The 23586-nt window shown below is 39.0% G+C and overlaps 1 pseudogene across 1 annotated transcript in view; it reads left to right on the top strand.

The window, feature by feature from the left end:
- Positions 1-4656: 4656 nt before the first annotated feature.
- LOC311619154 (D-3-phosphoglycerate dehydrogenase-like) overlaps positions 4657-23586 on the top strand; it is a 58281-nt pseudogene continuing 39351 nt past the window's right edge. Inside the window, exon 1 of the transcript in view lies at positions 4657-4677. The product of the transcript in view is annotated as a D-3-phosphoglycerate dehydrogenase-like (transcript). The remainder of the gene's footprint in view (positions 4678-23586) is intronic.

Below are 23586 nucleotides of genomic sequence, written 5' to 3'. Positions count from 1 at the left end.
ATGGTGAAACCAGCCAAAATTGTGAGCTCCTAGTTGTTGCGAATATTTGAACAAGGAGAAACAGGACTGCCCAGGGCAATGTTTCAGTGGAGAGACCTCTCCTGGCTTTTCTGTTCAGCTTAAGATGCGTCTCCTGAATCTGGAACTGCTATACTATAAGCGTTGGGTTTATTTTTCATAAAGCAAGACTTTCCTACAGCTTCTCGGGTGTGATTTCCTTTGAGAAAGAGAGATAAAGCCAAGGAAGAAGGAAGAGAAGGAGAGCCCGAGAAGGAAGGATTGGCCTAGACAAACTAACAAAGACCAGGCCTCTTCAGTTACCACAATGATAAACTCATCACAGTTCCTATGTTGATAAGAGACCAAGAAAGAGCTAGGACATTAGATTCAGGCATAAGTCAGAGGTAGGAGTGCACAGCTCTGTCACTCACATATTAACTGGAGCATCCTTGCACCTTGGACATTTTGTTAAACTTGAGCCAAATTGCAATCGGCCACAGCTCTTCCCTTAATTTCTGTATATTCCCATGTTGACTTAGGAAATAAAGGTCAGATTTGGCCTGACCTCTGGTATGACCTTTCCTGGACAAATATCATGAATGCCAGGTAAGCAAATTTTGTTTCCATGTGAATATTTTCCTAACAGAGCAGTATGAAGATGAAATAGATAACTGATGGCCAGAGTAAAGTTTCCATCCCAGTGCTGGGAATGTAGGGGAGAGCTGAGAGATACAATTACTTTGTCAAACCAGGCCACACTTCTAAACCTTTGACAATGGTCCTATGAATCATATTGAAATCATAGAGAAGGATCTAATACCAATTCCAGGAAACTTAGAATTTCTTATAAGACTGGCAGAATATAAACTATGGAGGGTTTTTAATATATCTCTTCTCCTTCATATTTTTGGTTACATTATCTTTTCCACCATCAAATTTAGTCAGCGGGCCCTTGCCATTTTTATCAGTTGCAACCTACATTGTAACTATTTAAGACCTTCATTCAAAAGGCAAAACTCCAGACTGACAAGTCTCATTGATTGGGAGGTATGTTGCTTCTATACTGGCTGTCGGTGCAATTTTATTTCTAATACGCTATGATGGCAGGAGGCAGTTAAATAAAAACCAGACCTGCTGACTGCACACCAAGGAAACATTCCATGCTGAGAGTGAGGGTTCCTTTACCTCTGCTGTGTTTACCAGGATGGGGGCTCAGAGATCTGTCTCTAAACGTGCTGAAATGGGGCAGAATTTTCCTGACCATCTGTGGGATCTAAGCATTGAGTGTCAAGCAGTTATCCAAGCTCACAGAATTCTGTGTCTGCTGCTCCCTATGGGCCCCCACCCTCATCCCCAAGTATAGGGGAAAATTACTCAATAGTTTTTCTTCCTTCTGTATAAAAAGTACATTCTTTCTTATCTTCTTACTGAAGAAGACAGAAAGGTTTTTCCCTACCATCAAGATTAAGTCACAATATTTTTAAATAACACATGCCTTTACTCTCTCCCCACTTCATATCAGCTTCTAACTCTGATTTCTAAGAACATTAATATCTGAGATTGAACTCAAGTGATTACTACTTTCTTAAGGACCAGATTCTCATTCTCTCTCTCTCTCTCTCTCTCTCTCTCTCTCTCTCTCTCTCTCTCTCTCTCTCTCTCTCTCTCTCTCTCTCTCCACACACACACCCTGCAAATGTGCTTATGGAAAGAATGTACATCACAGACTATGAACACTCAGCCTACTCTCCCAAATCCAAACCAAAGATACAGAATAGGCTTTTGTCCACTGTCCACTGAACTCCCTGTCTCTAGCTTGCCACCCACACATAAGTTTACACATGCCACAGATTAGAGGAAGTTTACCCTTCCAGAAAAAACAAGCACAGAAAGAAGTGTCTTGATGTCATTTTTCTTTTCTACTGCTCCCACGAGGCCCCATTATTTAGTACTTCAGCTTTGAGTCACACACATTTTGACGCCTTGGAAAACTTTTTGTGTGACAAGAGAACCAAGAATATAATTCTGAGGCTCCTCCAAAAGATAACCTATTAAGAATAGTTGAAGAAACTGTGAATAATTTTTCTGGAGACCAGAAGTTTTGAAGGGCTCGGGATAGCTAACTGACTTCATAGAGCTAAAGAATTATTTGCAGTAACGCCAGAGGGCATGATTGAACCAATGCATAGAAGTTCCTGGGGGGTTGAGGATAATTTTGGCTTGACGTGAAAGTTTAAAAACGATAGAATAACAAACAGAGATGTTCAGAAGATAGAGCATTCCAAGGCCCTGCAGTTACAGTTTTTAGGCAGATGTTCCTTGGGAAAGGAACAAGAGGCCAGTTTCTGTTTAGACAGTTCATGTTGTTTCCTTAAAAATCAAAGGTGAAGAATATTTGGTGACACGAAGACCATCAGTGGTGTAATAGTTGTGGAAGCCAGACTGGACTGAAATGAATGGGGTTAAACAATTTATTTTAGTATCTGAACTTGTTGCGTGCGGCTGTGTACTTACTTTAGCTCAGATTTCTAGAAACAGAGCCTAAAAGCAAAAACTCAAAGACTGCCTCCTTTTTAGGGAATGTGGGGGAATGAGGAGTGAGGCACAGAGAAAAGAAGAGCAGAGGTGAGGATGTGTATAAACTACCTGGCTATCGCTGGGTAGCAAGCGTATTTAGTTACTTCATTGTTTATGACACCATCAGAGAGACCACCTGATCAGAGAACAGACTGTCAAGAGGTGGAAGAAAGTCTACTCATTCCGTGCCATCGATTGGTCAAAGCTGGCTACATGGAACCCCAGCACTTTCAGATAGCATCTTAGGGCTCTCCAGAAAACTCCCGAGGAAGCCCAAGCCCACCAGGGAATTTTAGGGAGTGAGCAGGGAGCTGTGTTCCTCATTGCCATGCAGCGGGCTGGATGGAGTGGCAGTGATGACACAGCTCCAGAGCTGTACATGCAGTATGGGGCCACTCTGGCCGCAGCCAGGCAATTAATAGTACAGGTGGAAGACAGAGGGCAGAGGTGAGTGAACTGTGTCTATCGTAGCTCCCTGCTCCGGACCCATGGTGCCATCTGTGAACATGGACGTGGCCTTTCATCAGGCCTCATTGGGCCTCTGTGTGCAGCAGTTATAGGTCTTTACCCACAGGAATGGCTCTGCTTTATAAGTCAGAGATGCCCAGCTACCTGACAAAAGAGTGGCCAACATGTCTTCCACACCAATCATAACTCCAAGGATGAGGGAAGCAATTCCTCCTCAGGAATAATTCTTCTAACTCTAAACCTCAAAGAAAGTAAATGTTTATTTTTCTCAGCCCTGAATGAGAAATGACACTTCCTGACATCCTGTTCACGGAGGCACTTCATACGACTCCTAAACAATTTTCCTGGGCTGGTCAAGCTTGCAGAAAACTGTCTCCTGGACAGGGCTGATTTTACGAGATGAGCATCTGGAGCTTAATTTCATTTTGCAGACACATGATCCTGCCTCTTCTTACTCATTATAATCTCAGTTTTTCTGCTACATAAGAAACAGCCTAGACTGGGAGAAAGAAAACTTGAAGTTTGAGGATCTGGGTGAGTCCTGAGCCCATGCACTAGGGATCGTGATCAAATTTCTTAAACTCTCAGGCTGGCTTTCCATCTGCTTCTATAACTCCAAGTAAGTGCTGCATTAAATTTAGATGTGCATTATTATTAAAAGGTCTGCCAAAGTGTGAGAGCTGGGAGTATGTGGAAATATGTGCTTGGAAAGGTAAATGGCAGCTATGTGGACAATATGACTAAATTGGTCATAAAAACACACACACACATAAAAAAAAAAAACCCTGCAAACTTAGGCTTATGGCTTTAAAGAGGCTACTGCTGCCCATGTATCTCAGTAGTTGAGTGTCGACCTATGAACCAGGAGTTCATGGTTTGATTCCCCATCCGGGCACATGCCCAGTCAAATTGCAGACTCAATCTCCAGTAGGGGGCATGCAGAAGGCAGTCTATCAATGATTCTCTCTCATCACTGATGTTTCTATTTCTCTTTCTCTCTCCCCTCCTCTCTAAAATCAATAAAAATGTATTTAAAATTAATACTAAATACATAAATAAAGAGGCCACTGCTCAGGGAAGCACCAAATGGTGCTCAATGCTGCACAGAATATTCTTTGACCCTAGTTTCATCTAATGGGAAAAGACACTGAGAGGCTAGAAGAAGGAATATGCAGGAGAGGAAGGACTGGCATGATCAGAGAAAGACACAAAGGCAGTCATAAGGCACAAGATGTAAGGTATAAATAAGAAGTGGCCTTTCGGAGGCGGAGCTTGAAGATGGCGACCGAACAGACTGACTTGTTCTGACTCCGGTCCCAGAACAGAAAAAAGCAGTGTCTGAGTCGCTCAGGGAAAGTTGATTGGCAGCTGAGGGACAGCGGAAATCTCAAGGAGGGTAAGGAAAGGTCTGCTGGACAGGATTTCCTGACCAACCGGCCAGCACTGCGGCCGCTGCCGTGGCTCTCCCAGAGCTCCGGGCTTGGAGAGAAGGCTGCACCATCTTACCAGGAAAGGAAGAGCTTCTCTGAAGCCTGGAAAAACCCACAGCGGCGGAGACCATCGAGTAGCTGAGACAGCCCAATCGGCGCAAACACTTGGTTTCAAGGGAGTTCTTCAGTCACCCACGGAAAGGTCAGAGTTTGCGGGGAAAATTTGAGGGATCTGGGACCCGCGGCGCAGGCAGTGACGGTAGCCGCTGAGCTCCAGCAAGGCCCCCCCCCCCCCCTATAGCCACCAGCGCAGTGCTGCCGCCTGCACTGAGCTGCGCCTAAAGAAGGCTGCAGCGAGAATTCTACCTGGGACACCCAGTGCTGGGTTTGGCGTAATCTGGGACTTTTTAAAAAACTCCAGGGAACATGGGACAGATTGTTAAGAATCGCGGCTGTCCCGACAAGGGCGGATCATGTGGAAACCTTGGCGCCTGACCCCCTTCACCCACTTGCTTCTGAAAACTAGGGAAGGACTGCACAGTTGGGCTTATCTGGGGAAATTGCAAGGGGAAATTGCCTTCCTGGAAACAAGGGATCGGAGCTTTAGAGATAGTCTGGGAGCCAGTTGGCACTCTGCCAGCTAGAGCCATAGAGAAAGAAGGCCAGAGCAACCAAAAGGACTGGAAACACTGACACCTAAGAATTGAATTACAAACTGCTTTTTTTTCTTTTCTTTTTTTTCTTTTTTCTTTTTATTAATCAAAAATAAATGGACACAAATAACTAAGATATAGCTTACTTAAAATTAAGGATTACCTTACAAAACTGAGGTGCAGTGGAATGCTGGGAACTGCAAGTCTGTCTGCTCTGTGAATCAGGCGTGCCAAATACAATAACAGAGGAAGTGAATGACCACTACTGGTCATTTTTATGCTAATTTTACCATTCTTTATTTTATTTTCAGCTTTTAATCTTTTATTTAATTTTCATTTTTTTCATCTTTTACTTAAGAAACGAATTTTTTTTCTTTTTTCCTTACTTGATTTTACCTTTTCAATTATTACATTTTTCAATCTCTATCATCACTATTACTAATGCTATTTTGCAATTTTTGTTTCTTTTTTTTTTTTTCCCCTCTCCACTACCATTTTATTTTTTCTTTATTTTACATTGGGAGTAATCTTCATTCTATTTTAATCTCTACTATATCATCATTCAACCCTTTCTCAACTTGACCTTTACACCATCACTCTCATACTAAACTTTACCCTTTTAGTCTCCGGTTTATCCTATCCCTTGCCTGCTTTAGTTTTTCCTCAATTCTTTCTGCATACCCCCTGCTAAAGCTCTCACTATACTTATAGACCTAAGTTCCAACCCCTGACCTAAGTGTATAAATATCACTCTCTGCACTATATTAACTAGTTAAAAAAAAAAAAAAAAAAAAGGTTCTCCTCTCTATCCTTTTCTCATTGTTTGTGTGAAGGTTGATTATTGTGAATTTTTATGCTTTTTAGTGAAATTGTTATGCTTATACCTGTGTTGTTATTGTTGCTTTGTATTTTTTTAAAAAATCCTCTGTTTTTGTTTGTTTCTTGTACTTCTGTATATCATAGTCTTACTTAATAATAGTGGATATTGTAGTTTGTATTGATCTCCAAGTATTGTTACTGGCATTGGCTGGATTCAGTGATTGTTCTATGGCAATTTTCTCCACAGATATATAATTTGTCTCCCATTTCTCTTTTAGTTTCCTTCTTCTCTCTCTTTCTTTCTGACTCTCTCTCTCTCTCTCTCTCTTCTTTTTTTCCGTTTTCCAACTTCATTTTGTCATTACCTTTTTCCTTCTTTTTCTATCTCTTTATCCCTCTTTTTTTTTTATCTTATTTACTTATTTTATTTATTATTTTTTTAATTTTTCTTTATTTTATTTTTACCTTTCTTCCTTCTCTCCTATCCCCCAATTTGCCTTTCTCTAGTGGTCACCTTTGTTGGAGGTTATTAATATTGTAAATACATTCCTGTTAAGTGCCTCTTGTGTTGTACCTGGTAGTGTTGTAGTTTGTACCGGGGAAGAAACACCAGATAACCAGACATTCTGAAAAGAGAGGCCATGGGGAGACAAAGAAATAGCCCGCACATGAAAGAAAAGCAGACATCACCAGAAAAGGAAGTAAATGAGTCAGAGGCAAGCAGCCTACCAGAGCAAGAATTCAGAATAATGATCATAGGATGGCTAAAAAGAATGGAAGAGAAATTTGACAATAACCAAGAAGAAGTGAGGAAGAACCATGAGGAATTGAAGAAGAGCCATGAGGAATTGAAGAAGAACCAAGAGGAATTTAAGAAGAACCAAGAAGAAATGAAAAATGACATCACTACCATGAAGAACTCAATAGAAAGCATCAAGAGTAGACTAGATGAAGCAGAGAATCGCATCAGTGAGCTAGAAGACAAGATGGAAAAAAATACCCAATTAGAGCAGCTTCTAGAAAAAAAGATTGAAAAGCAGGAGGAGAGCCTACGGGAGCTTTGGGACAATACAAAACAAAATAATATTCGAATAATTGGGGTTCCAGAAGGAAAGGAAACTGAGGTAGACATGGAAAAAGTATTTCAAGAAATAATGGCAGAAAACTTTCCTGAGATAGAGAAGAAAAAACCCACACAAATCCAAGATGCTCGCAGAGTCCCAAGCAAAATAAATCCCAGAAAACAGACGCCAAGGCACATTATAATTAAATTGGCTAACAACAACGACAAAGTAAGAATCTTAAAAGCAGCCAGAGAGAGACAGAAAGTGACATACAAAGGAACCCCCATCAGAATAGCAACTGATTTCTCAACAGAAACATATCAGGCCAGAAGGGAATGGGATGAAATATACAAAGTCATGCAAAGGAAGGGTCTGAATCCAAGAATACTGTACCCAGCAAGGCTATCAATCAAAATTGAAGGGGAAATCAGGAGCTTCACAGACAAAAAAAGACTGAAGGAATTTATATCCACCAAATCAGCAATGCAAGAAATGCTAAAGGGTCTACTGTAAAAATAAAGAAATAGGAAGTGAAGAAGGAACATGATTATAGAATAAAAATGGCGTCAAATGAGTACCTATCAATAATAACCCTAAATGTAAATGGATTAAATGCTCCAATCAAAAGACATAGGGTGTCAGATTGGATAAGAAAACAAGACCCATACATCTGTTGTCTACAAAAAACCCACCTCAGAAAAAAAGATGCACACAGACTGAGGGTGAAGGGATGGAAAAAAGTTTTCCAGGCAAATGGAAATGAAAAAAAAGCTGGGGTAGCAATACTTATATCTGACAAATTAGATCTCAGAGTGAAGGACATAACAAGAGATAATGAAGGCCACTTCATAATACTAAAGGGAACAATCCAACAAGAAGAAATAACCCTGGTAAATATATATGCACCCAATACAGGAGCACCCAAATACAAAAAAAAAAAAAAAAAAAACTGCTGGAGGACATTAAGGGAGAGATTAATAGCAATACAATCATAGTAGGAGATTTTAATACCCCACTGTCACCTTTCGAAATATCATCTAAACAAAAAAATCAGCAAAGAAATATCAATCCTAAATGATTCACTAGACCAGATGGAATTAATTGACATCTTCAGAACATTCCACCCCAAAGCCACAGAATATACATTCTTCTCAAGTGCACATGGGACATTCTCAAAGATAGACCACATTTTGGGACATAGGCAAAGTCTCTTCAAATTCAAGAAGATAGAAATCATATCAAGCATCTTCTCAGATCATAATGGCATAAAACTGGAAATTAACTACAATAAAAATAATCCAAAGAAATCAAACACATGGAGACTAAATAGCATGCTATTAAACAAGGACTGGGTTACCAAAGAAATCAAGGAAGAAATTAAAAACATCCTGGAAACAAATGACAATGAAAACACAACAATCCAAAATCTATGGGACACAGCAAAAGCAGTTTTGAGAGGGAAGTTCATATCCTTACAAGCCTATTGCAAAAAACTAGAAAAAAGTGTAACAAATGATCTAACTCTACAACTCAAAGAGTTAGAAAAAGAGCAACAAGAAAAGCCCAGTGTAAGCAGAAGGAAGGAAATAACAAAAATCAGAGCACAGATAAACGACGTATAGACCAAAGAAACAATACACAAGATCAACAAAACCAAGAGCTGGTTCTTTGAAAAGATAAACAAGATAGATGGACCTCTAGCCAGGCTAACCAAGAAACAAAGAGAGAGGACCCAAATAAACAAAATCAGAAATGAAAGAGGTGAAATAACAACAGACCCCACCGAAATACAACGGATTGTTACAAAATACTACGAACAACTCTATTCCAACAAACTGAACAACCTGGAGGAAATGGACATATTCCTAGAAAAATACAAACTTCCAAAACTCAATCAGGAAGAATCTAAAAATCTCAATAGACCAGTGACTTGGGAAGAAATTGAAACAGTCATCAAAAAGCTTCCAGCAAACAAAAGCCCAGGGCCAGATGGCTTCACAGGAGAGTTTTACCAAACATTCAAGGAAGAACTAAAACCTATCCTCCTCAGACTATTCCAAAAAAATACAAGAGGAAGGAACACTTCCAAACTCCTTCTATGAAGCCAGCATCACTCTAATACCAAAACCAGATAAAGACAAGTCAATGAAAGAGAATTACAGGCCAATATCCCTCATGAACATAGATGTCAAAATCCTCAACAAAATTCTAGCAAATCGACTCCAGAAGAACATCACAAAGATCATACACCATGACCAAGTAGGATTTATTCCAGGAATGCAAGGAATGCAAGGATGGTACAATATCTGCAAATCAATAAACGTGATACATCACATTAACAAATTGAAAGATAAAAATCATATAGTCATATCAATTGATGCAGAAAAAGCATTTGATAAAATCCAACACCCTTTCCTGATAAAAACTCTTAACAAGGTGGGAGTACAAGGATCATACCTCAACATAATAAAAGCTATTTATGATAAACCCACAGCCAACATTATACTCAATGGGAAAAACTAAAACCATTCCCTCTATGAACAGGAACAAGACAGGGATGCCCACTCTCACCACTCCTGTTTGACATAGTACTGGAAGTACTAGCCATTGCAATTAGACAAGAGGAGGAAATAAAAGGCATCCAAATTGGGAAAGAAGAAGTAAAGTTATCCTTATTTGCAGATGACATGATATTGTACATAAAAAACCCAAAAGACTCCATTAAAAAACTAATTGACTTAATAAATGAATTTGGCAATGTAGCAGGATACAAAATTAATGCCAAAAAATCCATAGCATTTCTATACACCAACAGTGAAACTACAGAAACAGAGGCTAAAAAAGCAATTCCATTTACCATCGCACCAAAAAAATTAAGATACCTAGGAATAAATTTAACTAAGTAAAGGACCTATTTGCGGAAAACTACACGACACTGAAAAAAGAGATAGAGGAAGATGTAAGGAGATGGAAGAACATACCATGTTCATGGATTGGTAGAATCAACATCATCAAAATGTCCATACTTCCTAAAGCAATCTATAGGTTCAATGCACTCCCCATTAAAATACCAACAGCATACTTCACTGACCTAGAAAGAACTCTCCCAAAGTTCATTTGGAACAATAAAAGACCCCGAATAGCCACAGCAATCCTGAGAAAGAAGAGTAAAGTAGGAGGGATCTCAATACCAGACTTCAAACTATATTACAAAGCCACGGTTCTCAAAACAGCCTGGTACTGGCACAAGAACAGACATATAGATCAATGGAATAGAATTGAGAACCCAGATATCAACCCAAATCAATATGCTCAATTAATATTTGACAAAGGAGGCATGAATATACAATGGAGTCAAGACAGTCTCTTCAATAAATGGTTTTGGGAAAATTGGACAGACACATGCAAAAGAATGAAACTAGATCACCAACTTACACCATTCACCAAAATAAACTCAAAATGGATACAGGACTTAAACATCAGACGGGAAACCATAAAAATACTAGAAGCATCCACAGGCAGCAAAATCTCAGACGTATGCCAAAAGAACTTCTTCACTGATACTGCCCCTAGAGCAATGGAAGCTAAAGAGAAAATAAACAAATGGGACTACATCAAAATAAAAAGCTTTTTTACAGCAAAAGAAACCATCAACAAAACAACAAGAAAGCCTACGGTGTGGGAGAATATATTTGCAAATAATACCACTGATAAAGGTTTAATCTCCAACATTTACAGACAGCTTATACAACTAAATAAAAGGAAGATGAATGATCCAATTAAAAAATGGGCAATGGACCTAAATAGAATATTTTCAAAAGATGACAGAAGGAAGGCCAAAAGGCACATGAAAACATGCTCAAAGTCACTAATTGTCCGAGAGGTGCAAATCAAAACAACAATGCGGTACCATCTCACACCTGTCAGAATGGCCAACATCAACAAATCAACAAACGACAAGTGTTGGCGAGGTTGTGGAGAAAAAGGAACCCTCGTGCACTGCTGGTGGGAATGAAGACTGGTGCAACCACTGTGGAGAACAGTGTGGAGTTTCCTCAAAAAACTGAAAATGGAACTCCCATTTGACCCAGTAATCCCACTTCTAGGAATATATCCCAAGAAACTAGAAACACCAATCAGAAAGGATATATGCACCCCTATGTTCATAGCAGCACAATCTACAATAGCCAGAATTTGGAAACAGCCTAGGTGCCCATCAGCAGACGATTGGATCAAAAAACTATGGTACATCTACCCAATGGAATACTATGCTGCCATAAAAAAGAAGGAATTCTCATCATTTGCAGCAACCTGGATGGAATTGGAGAACATCATGCTGAGTGAAATAAGCCAATCAATGAAAGAGAAACACCACATGACCTCACTCATTTGTGGATGATAAAGAACATTATAAATTGATGAACCAAGAGACAGATATAGAGACAGTAAAACAACAGGCAGACTGTCGAATTACAGTGGGGAGGGGAGGAAGATCTGGGGGAGATAGTAGATCAACCGAAGGACTTGTGTACATCCATATAGGTACAACCAATGGACATGGAGCTCTGGGGAGGGAGGGTATGTACGGGAGGGAGGGAGGGGGGCAAAAAAAAAATCAATAAAATATATTAAAAAAAAAAAAAAGAAGTGGCCTTTCTTTTTACTAATATTCATTCAATTAACCAGTGATTTTTGGCGTACCCTTTGTACATCTAGCACTGTTAGGTAGGTAGTGGAGAACACAGAGAGAATAAAAGATGCCTCTTTTTTTTTTTTTTTTTTTCCTCAAAGGACATGAAAAGCAGCTGCTGTTTTATAATGTCATACTTGGAACAATAAAGGAGAAAAGCAAGACATAATAATGCATGTGTCCAGTAAAATAAAAATAGTGAGAAAAAAAAGATATCCAATATAAACTAGGGCTTTCTATCTAAGCAATAAAACATAGAGTATAATAATAATGATAATAATAATAATAATAGGTATTATTTATGGACCACTTATTATATACTACAATCTATTCTAACCTCTTTAATGTATTCGCTCATTTAATCCCCATAATAATAGTGAAATGAAGCAAGTGAGGCACAGAAAAGTTGGGTAACTTGTCCAGTGTCACACAGTTATCAGTGGCAAAGACAGGAACCAAACCCTGGAGGCTAAAGAAGAGATCTTGAGACCATTCGTTACCGCAGCTTATCCTTGTGTTCCCAAGGTCAGGCGCCTTCTAGTCAGTCAGTGGTTACTTGTGGAAATAAAATGAGTTGAACTGAATGAGCTGGGAAGAGGTAAGGAGAGAAACAGAGATCATCACAGTCAGTGAAGGAGCAGAAGCATGAATGACAAAAGAGTGGCCAACATGTCCTCCACACCAATCATACCCCAGGGCAAGTCCCAGATCTCATTCAGGGATGAGGTCCAGGAGCACGATGCAGTTTTGTGATGTTACAGAGAGATGGCAGAGCAGCAGAAAACTGGAGCCCAGACCAGGGCTCCACAGTTCTCACAAGCGAGGGAAGAGTGCATTCATGTGTCATCACGATGCCACGAGAAACAGGCATCCTCTGATTTGGTGACTCCTCTCTGCTCTGCAAATACAATATGCTACTGTAATGACTAAAAATGTATTTTGGACTCACAGTTCAGAGGGCTAAGTAATGTGACCTGCAATGTTTCCCAGGAACTCTTTGCCATGTTTGGACAAACCGAGGGAATGACTGGGTAACACCCTGAGATTTGGCACTCCTGGAAGCACCAGCAGCTGGAGATCCTGAGTGCTCGGGTTCAGAGTGTCAGTGCGCCACACCACAAAACAGCTGAGAAAATTCTTCCATTTTTCCAAGGGCATTCAACTCCTCCACCTCCTCACATGACCCTTCCAATGTGGGCTACTTTAACTTGACTGGTTTTTCTCCTCACCCTCCCACCTACTTCACAGAGCCCATTCTACTTTCCATCTAGTGAATACCCCAAAGAGGCCAATATTTTTTTTTTCAACCAAGAGAGTGGAACTGACCATGAGGATAAACTTTTTCCATCTAGTAAGTGTTCATCTGCTATTTTAACATTTTAGTCATATCAAATGGCGATGACTATGCCCTTGGGGCAATAGGCCATACTGATACAATTAGTCTACATAGCCTTCCATTCCTGGAAGTGCCTTTCCCTTATTATTCTTGAATATCAACAGTTCTTAATCCCCAAAGACATGGCATGTAGTCCAACTCCCCAATCCAGGAGTGAGGAGCAAATCTGGCCCCCACCCACCCACACATTCCCAGCAACAGTCCCACAGACTGCCTCTCTACAGTTACTCTGGGACTGACCTCTTCAATCAATTATACACTTGGTTGGAGCCAACAACATTTGTTTCTACCATATCATGTTCTTGGTAATTGGAGAGTAACTCTCTGAGGCAGAGAATTCTGAGGCTTGCCAAGAAGGAACTTTGTTGACTTCTGAGAGCTATGAATGATTTTGCTGTGACTGCTCTTACAAAAAATGATCACTTCTCTGACAAGAGTCAGGCCACTCTGCATTCTCTTTAAAATATTTCCCTTTGAGAACTGGAATTTTTCAAGCAGCTTATAGTCAGATGCAAATTAGCTTGAAATAACTAAATCTTTCCTGACCATTTTCTAAATTTCAAATGTTGGAATTAGTGAAGTGGCGTGAGCTCACTAGTGCTCACCAGATGGTATGACAGTCCATGAAATAATTCTTCAGTTTGACAAACAACAGCTTTCCCGCCTGGAAAATGACCATTTGTCAATTTCAGAAATGACATTAGGCTGAGCATGTGATTTCTGTCAATGTACGGAGTAACCAGTGTTGTATTCACATAGAATTCATCAAGCAAATGTAATCAAGCAAAACTGGCCTTTAGTACATGTCCCATCCTATATTCTCCCCTCTCCCCCAACTTTCTGGTATCTTTTCAACTTTCATTTTGAGATTATATCCTAAGGCTTTCTTCTCTGTCTCTTTGAAAAACTGCTTTCAGAAAATATAGGAGATGGCTCATTGTTGGTGGGAGTGCAGATTGATGCAGCCACTGTAGAAAACAGCATTTTCTCAAAAAATTACAAATGGCCCTAGCTGGTGTGGCTTGGTTGGTTGAACAGATGTCTCATGCATTAAAGAGTCACAGATTTGATTCCTGGTCAGGTCACATAACCAGGTTGTGGGTTTGATCCCTGGTGAAGATACATAAGGGAGGCAACCAATTGATGTTTCTCTCTCAGACAGATGTTTTGTTTTGTTTTGTTTCTCTCTCTCTCCTTCCTCCTTCCTCTCTCTCTAAAATCAATAAAAACATATCCTTTTTAAAAAATAAATTTAAAAATATAACTGCTTTTTTACACAATGATTCCACTCCTGAATATATATATATATATATATATATATATATATATATATATATATATATATTATATATAATGCTAATTTAAAAAAATATATGTACCTTTACGTTCATTGTAGCATTATTTACAATAGTCAAAATATACAGACAATCCAAAGTGCCCATCAATAGGTGAGTGAATAAACAAGCTGTGGTACATCTATACAGTGGGATATTAGTTGGCCATAAAAAAAGAATGAGATCTTACCATTTGTGACAGACAGTATGGATGGACCTACTAGTAGATGTCATTATACTAAATCAAATAAGTTAGTCAGATGAAGACAAATGCCATGTGATTTCACAAATATACGAAATCTAAAGGACAATATAAACAAAGTAAACAAACAAAACAAAAAAAGACTCATAGATACAGAGAACAGACTAATGGTTGCTAGAGGGGAGGGAGGTTGAAGGGCTGGGTGAAAATTTGAAGGTATTAAGAACTAATAAATTGGTAGTCACAAAGCAGTCATGGGGGACATAAAGTACAACATAGGGAATATATAGTCAATAATATTGTAACAACTATGTATGGTGCCAGGTAGGTACTTGAAATATCAGGGAGACCACTTTGTAAAGTATATGATGCTGTACACCTGAAACTAATGCAAAATAATATTAAATATAAATTTTAATTGAAAAATAAAATTATAAAAATATCTAAGAGAATGTTAAGGACTTGACACTCTATAAATTCTTAGAAAAATAGATTTAGCCTCATGGGATTTTCAAAGGTTTATAGATCCAATTCTAGGCATCAGCCATTAGGGGGAGTAGTTTTATGTGACAGGCCTTCCCTGGTATCTGAAATCATCAGTTTCTTACAATTTAGTGTCCTACTTTGCCAAAACGTAGAGCTGGCTCACCATTACCTGAAGAAGGACAAAGATGAAACTACTCTTTAATGATGACATGGAGCATCTCTGTCATCTGTAGTTAAGAATTATTCTCTCTGATAATTGCTCCTAGGTTCTGGTCACTTTCAGGCTGATGAATCTTACACATTAGGTAAGAGTCTCTGCATAATACTTATAGGTCTCTGAGGTAAAATAGTGAATAAGAAGAGACAAAATTATTCTGGAATATGAGTAAATTTGAGGAATTTTGAATTTACGACTTACATTGTCATGAAATTTATTTAATTGTGTATTGATATAATTTTAAATTATAAGGAACTCAAAACATATTGCAGATGCTATTAAATCAGGTACTATGAGATTATAGTATCTAAGATTTATTGAATACTTCCTCTGCACCAGAAACTAGAAGTACTTTACATATGTTCATTCATTTAATCCTCACGGAAATCTTAAGAAATAGGTATTATTATTATCATCTTATTAACAGATGAGGGAACTGAGGATAGGAAAATTAAGTAATTTTCCCAAGATCACAGGAAAGAATTTGAACCATGCAAGTCTGACTTCAAAGCCTGAGAGGTCTGAGTAGCTCTGAAGGTCTTGTTATTTGTTTTAAAAATAATTAAATTAGAAACTTTTGGAAAAACATGAATAGTCACACTGGGATGGAAAGCTAGCCTTTTTTTTTTTTTTTTTTTTAAGTTCCCAAGCTATAACGTATTTTATTAGACTAGTCCAGTAATAGTATCACTTTCTAAAATGTGATACTATTACTGGTTTGGCTCATTGGATAGAGCTTTGACCCGCAGACTGAATGGTCCCAGGTTCAATTCTGGTGCAGGAGGCAGCTGATTGATGTTTCTCTCTCATCGGTGTTTCTAACTCTCTATTTCTCTCCCTTCCTTTCTGTAAAAACATCAATAAAATATATTTAAAAAAATAAAAAATGTGATAAGAATACAGATCAGCAATGAATCTAAAATCACTTCACAACAGGCAGAGAGGACACTGAAAGATGGACCATGAATGTGAAGGACATAGCCCAGACATAGCCTAGTCTTTCATCACTATTTCTTTTTCATTGGGGCTCAGCTACACTTCCTCTGTCCCTGTCTGGTCTATGACCCTGAAACTTGGAAGCTGCTCAGTTCTGCTCCCCAAGATTTTGATACTGACACAGTAATCTGACCTTGCTTATTTTTTACTGACAATATCTATCCCATATATCCTTAACAGAACTCCATATTAAGCTTACATTTTTAAATCCCCTCCCTTTCTATGGTGTTTTAGGGAAGACATTCTTTGCTTTGGACCAAACATCACTACCATTAATTCTGACCTGAGACACTTCTGATATGTAACATTTTATAATAGATTTCAAATACTCAACATTAGAATTTCTTTAAACTGGTAATGCATTAGATTCATGGAGCTTTAAAAATATATATGAATTCTAGCCAGTGTTCAGTGGTTGAGCATCAGCCTATGAACCAGGAGGTCACAGTTGAATTCCAAGTCAGGGCATATACCTGGGTTGTGGGCTCAATCCCCACATAGAAAGGATTCAATAAATCTTAGATACTATAATCTTAGATACAGATTCATGAATCTCAAAAACACAATATTGAGCGAAATAAGCCATACATTGCATGAAACCAATTATATGAAGTTCACTAATCTATGGAATTAGAAATCAGGATTGTGATTACTTTGGGGAGGATAATGCCTGGGATGAAGAGAGGGCAGAGTGTGGGGCATCGGGTAGTAGCCAATAAATGATTCTCTCTCATCATTGATGTTTCTATTTCAATCTCCCTCTCCCTTCCTCTCCAAAATCAATAAAAATACATTTAAAAATAAAACATGAATTCTGAAGAAAACATAACCTTGTAATGAGAAACTATTTCCAAATCAGAAACAAAAAGCAATAAATATAAAGGTAAAATAGGTAAGTTAGACTACATAGAAATTAAGAGCTTCAGTTATTGAAAAGTTACCATTAGGGAGTGAAAAGATAAGTTAAAGAATGGAAGAAGGTATTTTTAATACACATGTAATAAAAGGAGTCAAACAAGTAAGAAAAGAGACAACTAATAAAAAAATAGGCCAAAAAAAAAAAAGATGTTTACAATGGAAGAATATTCAAATGATCAAAACTATGAAAAGTTTCTCAACATTTATGAGAGAAATTCAAATTAAAACCAGGATAGTGAAAATTAAAAAGATGCATATTGCCAACTTTTGTCAAGCATGTAGAACAAAGGTCTTGTTTTCTGCTTGGCATATAAATTGGTAGATCTACTTTAGAAAACGGGCAATATATGCTAGAGCTGAACACATGCATACCATCTAAACCAGAAATTCCACACCAAGAAAAAGACTCAACAGAAATGCATATTTATTTTCACCAAAAGGCATGCTCAAGAATGTCAGTAATTAATAGACAAAGACTAAAGCAAAAATTTCAACAGAGTCAAAATGGACTAATAAATTATGGTATACTCATACAGTAGAATACTATAAAGCAAGGAGAATAAACAAACTATTGCTGCATGAAACCAGATTCAAGAATCTCTACAAACACAATGTTGTGCATAAGAAGTCATACACTGCATGAACCCATTTATATGAAGATCACAAACAGGTAGAGCTAATCTATGGAATTAGAAGTCATGACTGTGATTCCTTCGGGGAGGATAATACCTGGGATGATTCAAGGGGCGAGCTAGTGATGTTCTAGGAGATACTACTTACATGAATGTGTACACTTTGTGACAATTATTTGAATTCTATGATAAAGGTCATTATATGAACATTTCTGTTATAATTTAACAAAAAGCTAACCTGAGGCTTTTCTTCAGGCCTAGTGAATGAGAAACTCCTGGTTAGAGCTTCTGTAATTTTATTATTAAAACTAGAGGCCTGGTGCATGAAAATTCATGCACTGGAGGGGGGTCCCTCAGCCAGGTTGCCCCCTCTCACAATCCAGGATCCTTCAGGGACAGGATGCCACCCGGCAATCAGGGGAAGGTGATGTCCCCATCACACCTCTGCTACTGCCACTGCCTGCAGGGCAAGCTTCAGTCTGCCCTGGTTACCTGAGTCTCAGGGACCTGGGGGACTCTGGAAGCAGGCACACAGAGTAGCCAGGCCCACCTGGAGGCTGGCCTGGTTTTGCCATGCACCTGCCACCCCAGCGGGGCTGACTGGACTGGGTACCACCATCTTTGAGGGCATGACAGTCAATTAGCATATTCCCTCCTTATTGGCTGTGGGCACTGCCATCTTTGTGATGGTGTGAGGGTCAATTAGCATATTCCCTCTTTATTAGATAGGATGACCCCAGTTATTCTGATAAGCATTTTAGGAATGACCAAGACAGAGTCCTGGGAAAGCAAAATATTAAATTAAAAATTCTAAGGTTAGAAGTTTTATTTAATAGACAGCAATGCATTCCAGAAAACAAATAAAGGCACATATCCCTGCTTGGGTGAGCAGATAGAATATGGATAATATGAGTCCCACGTCAGGCCACAGCTGCACAGACAACAGCACAGCTGGGGAACATCACCAGAGATGCCTTTGCCCACATTCTTATCCTGATGAGTTATTCAACAAATAAATCAGGTAGCCTCTGAGACCATGCAGCAGACCAACACTCTGCAGGGAAAACGAGACCCTTCCCTCACTCTTGTGGTGAAGGTCCTCAGTTGTCGGCTCCAGAAGCTCTCTCCATGCCAAGTGAGAAGGTTATGAGGTTTCTGGTAAAGAGAAGTTTGCTTGTTTGAATTAGGTTAGACTAATGTGAATTTTGAAAAGGCAAACAAAAAAGTTGTTATCCTCCTTGTTCAGCATTGCGGTACTACATTATCCTGATAAAGTAAGGGTGTTGAACTCAATCAGAGAAGGGGCCAAAATCTAAAATCCAGCCTAAATCGCGGGCCGAATGGTTTACTAAACAGTCATAAACTGACAATGTCATAAACTGACAGCGGAGTGCAGTGATGACAGAGCGGTGCGGGCCACATTGCAAGGCCTGGCGGGCTGGATTTGGCCCGCGGGCCTTGTGTTTGACACATGTGCTGATAAAGAGTAGTGCAGAGGCTTAAAATCAAACAATTTCAATTCTTCTAAGGTAGGAGAAGAGAAAGGTCTGTGAATACATAATATAAGATGTTATCTTATCCAGAACACAGTGACAAAATGACCGTGAAATGTGCTTTATTATTGGGCTGAATTGGATTAAATCCAGTACTGCTAATTCTACATTTCTGACCCTGGGATCCTAAAGACCTATCACTTGCCACCGTAACCAGAAACTTCTGGCCTGATAGAGCTGTGGACTGTCCTATGAAGGTGAAACCCGATGCCATCATGGATATGAGGGGAAAAGTGTATGCCTTAAATTACGGGCCGTTAATTCTATGGTGCCATATCACCAAAAAGGAGAACACATGAGTTTGAAAACTATAACTCTGCTTCTTCTCACTCCCAGTGATAAACTTGGGAAATGTGTGCTTTCCATCACCACAACTCTGGGTTCTGTGAATCTCAAGGTCATGTTTCCCAGAGGAGGAAGGTTTCCACCAGGGCACACAAGAGTTTTATTAAACTTAAGATACAGCTGCCACTCAGTCACATTGGCTTCTTGTTCAAGAGTCCTGAAGGCAAGGAGAGGAATCACCATCTAGAAGGGGTAACCTGTTGACTGTCTGTTTAGGCCCGATCCCAACGGGCAGTTAGACATCCTTCAAGGAGTACCAGATTGGAGAGGGTGCAGGCTGGGCTGAGGTACACGCCCCCTCCCACCTCACCCCTGTGCACAAATTTTGTGCACCAGGCCTCTAGTATATAATGATTGTTTGATGAAGGTTTACAAAAGCTTGAACTCCCTTTGCTTCAATTCCAGATGTCTCTGAAGTTCTGACCATGCTGCTTGTGGGACTGACTGAAGCCTTTGTTGCAAGTGATTCGCAGTTCAAAATTTTCCTCTGCCCCGTCCTTCCTCTCTCCCTCTCTGTGCTCTTCCTGAAGATCCTTCTTCCTAAACAAACCACCTGCACTCAAATCTTCTCTTTCTCTCTCTCTCTCTCTCTCTCTCTCTCTCTCTCTCTCTCTCTCTCTCTCAGTATTTTTCATGTCTTATTTTAATAATTTCCTATGTGCTTTCCTTCCTGTACTCTTGCTCCCTAAAGTCTTTCCACTGCTCAGAAGCCAGAATGATCCTCAAATGTAAGTCAGATAATATCACTCCACTTCATGGTTTCTTATCACTCCTAAAATTATAAGAGCCTTAGCAAGGCACACAGGGATCTACCTCCAGCCTCATCACCTACATCTCTTCCCTATCTCACCACTTCCTGACCTAACCTTGTCAAGCTTTCTTCCAAGTCAGGGCCTTGGCACTCATTGTTCCTTCTGCCTTGAGTGCTCTTCTCCTGATATACACATGGTTTGCAACCTTTCTTTGTGCAGAATCTTGGTCAAATGTCCCTTTTTTCAGAGGGGTCTTCCATGTTCACTGTACTCCATTCCTATATACTTTTTTCCCTGAACCTCATAGCCCTTACCACTATCTGACATTCTATTATTAATTGATTATTTTTTGGTCTTTCTCTCCCATTTTACTATAATATCAATGAAGGCTAGGATTTTTTTTCTTTTCTGCCACTTCTTTCTGCCAGTACCTAGGACAGTATCTGCTGATATTAAGAGGAATTCAGCTAACAACTACTGAATAAATGACACATAGTATACTATGAGTTCACATAACCAAGTATATACTTTTTCCAAACAAAAGAGCAAAACAATCTGGAACATGCTGACAATGACAAATTTGAACTGAATCCCATTCCTAGGAGTGGCCTTTTGTAGACTAAAATCTTTAATAGTCCCTGCAGGCTAATATCTTAGAGTCCAAATGGTTAGTCAAAACATAAGAATCTTTAAATATGTCTGGTGCCTCAACTTTGTAAAGGGAGAGATTGGATTTTGGCGCTTGGGTGTTGTTTGGTTGTTTTTTTTTGTTTGTTTGTTTGTTTTTGTGTGTGTGTGTTTTTTAAAATCACAGTGCCTATCATTTGTCTTACACCTAGTAGTCAATGAATAGATCATGGGCCATTTGTCAAGTCTCCAGCTCAGCCAGCAATTAAGTAAGAGGCATTGACAGAGCTCAGATAGGTGTTCTGTCACTCAGGGTTCAGTGTGAAATAACTGGAAATGGCTCCAGGTATTTAAGCAGAGAGATTTCATACAGAGTAACGAGTACTTCAAAAATCCTTGGAAGGGCTAGCAGAGCAGAAGTCACTGATCTAAGGTAGCATTTTAAGAGCAATTAATTCTGAGATATGGAAAGAGCTTCCCCTGCTGCTTCCACAGTTACCAGTGCCATAACCTGGTCCTGGAAGGTGGAATCCAGCCTCCAAGAGTGATCTTCCTCTCCTAAACTTGCCTACTAGTCCCTATCTGCTAGGCCCCTCTCTTGGGCTGTCCCTTATACATTAGATATATCAGATCCAGAACTAGTCAAGCATGTGTCTGTGAAATGTCCTTTTCAGCCTTACAGATAAAGTAGGTTAAAGAAATAGTAGGAATAGATGTTTTGTGAAATAAACATTATCCAGCACATGTGACAACAGTGAGAAACTTCACATGGGAATGTTTCTTTGCTCTACAAGAATGGAGTTCAATATTGGAGTGACTTTTTTGGGAGACAAAAGAACATTTCTTTAAAATATACAATAACTTTCATGTAATATGTGCTGAATTTGTGCTTGGCATCATAAACATCACAACATTTATACTCTCATTTACTCATCTCATCTCAGTAACTCTTTGAAGTCAATACTAATGTCTCTGATTTTATATATTAGAAAATTAAGGCTTAGAAAGTTTCAGAGGTGTGCCTAGGATATACAGATAGTGAAAAACATAACTAGGACATAAACTCAAGGCCAAATTTCTTAACCACTAGGCAGTATCAGTCCCATCACCAACTTACACCATCTATTCCATCAACACAGAAAACTTCACCATCTGTAGCCTCATTTCTCTTCTCCCCCTCTCTTTCTCTTCCACTCACACTCTTGCTTTAGCTCTCTTATTCTCTCACTTTCTCAATTTTGCTCTAACTTTGAACATGTAACTATTATATATGCATACATCTATACCTGATTTAACATCATTATGGGGCATAGTACTAAAATCCACTCTAAAGTAATCAAAGATATCCAAAGATATCTTCATAAGGAAAATTTGAAATATCCTCTAGGAAAGTCACAATTTTTTGGATGATAGGAATGGGATGTTGGAGAAGTATCCCTAGTAGGAAAACTTAACAGACATTTCAAAATTCTCTTAGTCATGCATCAGGGAGTCTTGAGAAAGACCAGTCGCTGGCTATTTTTGTTACTAAAAAAATTTAAACATTCCCATATTTGTTTTTTGGTTTCCTAGGTTATCTTTTCAAGAGGTCACTCTGGATTGTAATTAATAGGATTACAGATGAAGTGGAATGACAAGCACATTCTATTTCTATGAGAAACCCCTGGGTCACCTTAGAAATCAAAGTGGAAGGGCCTGACATTGTACTGAATGTCTACTTAGAGTAGGCTCTTCTGTGCAACTATCTAGTTTCTTCATTACAAAATCCTTGTTATTAGATAGCATTGCCTTTATTGAATGAGTGTGTCAAACCAGGGTTTAGTAACTTCTATATACTCATACTGATAGTAGGTGGTAGAGAGAGAATTTGAACTCAGGGTTCTGCTAAATCACCACCACTGTCTAGAATCTAGAGTTTCCCTTGTTAGACTTTCTTTTCTGTGATTATTCTTTGATTTTTAAAAAGTCTTTAATAAATTATGCCTCTCTAAAATTTAGTAAGAATGAAATCATTGATTAACGTTGTGGTTTGATCAACATTGGAGATCTAATTTCCCAAAGAAGGAACACTTTTATAAAGAAATAAATAGAACAAGAGTTTCATAACACCTTAAGGTATGGCTGCTTTGCCCCAATGGAGTCATGGAAGTATACATGTGGCAACTAGATGATCCACAAGGTATCTGCCCCATTTTGATTGTAGGTCGACAAGGACAGAAGAAGGGCATGGTGATCAGCACATTAACATTAATATTGCCTTAAAAAGAAAAAAATATATAGAATTGGGAGTAAGGAGCAATAGCTAGAACAAACTATGACTGGGTACAAGAAAGGAGGGGATGGGTCACAGGGGACAATTTATAAATAGCAAGTTAAGGATGTTTTCTTCTGACTGTGGCAACCTTTAAAGGGTCCCTTTGGGAATCT

Source organism: Pipistrellus hanaki (assembly GCF_964339955.1).
Source record: "Pipistrellus hanaki genome assembly, chromosome: 1".
In the NCBI taxonomy this organism is placed as follows: domain Eukaryota; kingdom Metazoa; phylum Chordata; class Mammalia; order Chiroptera; family Vespertilionidae; genus Pipistrellus; species Pipistrellus hanaki.
This window is presented reverse-complemented; position numbering and strand designations above follow the sequence as displayed.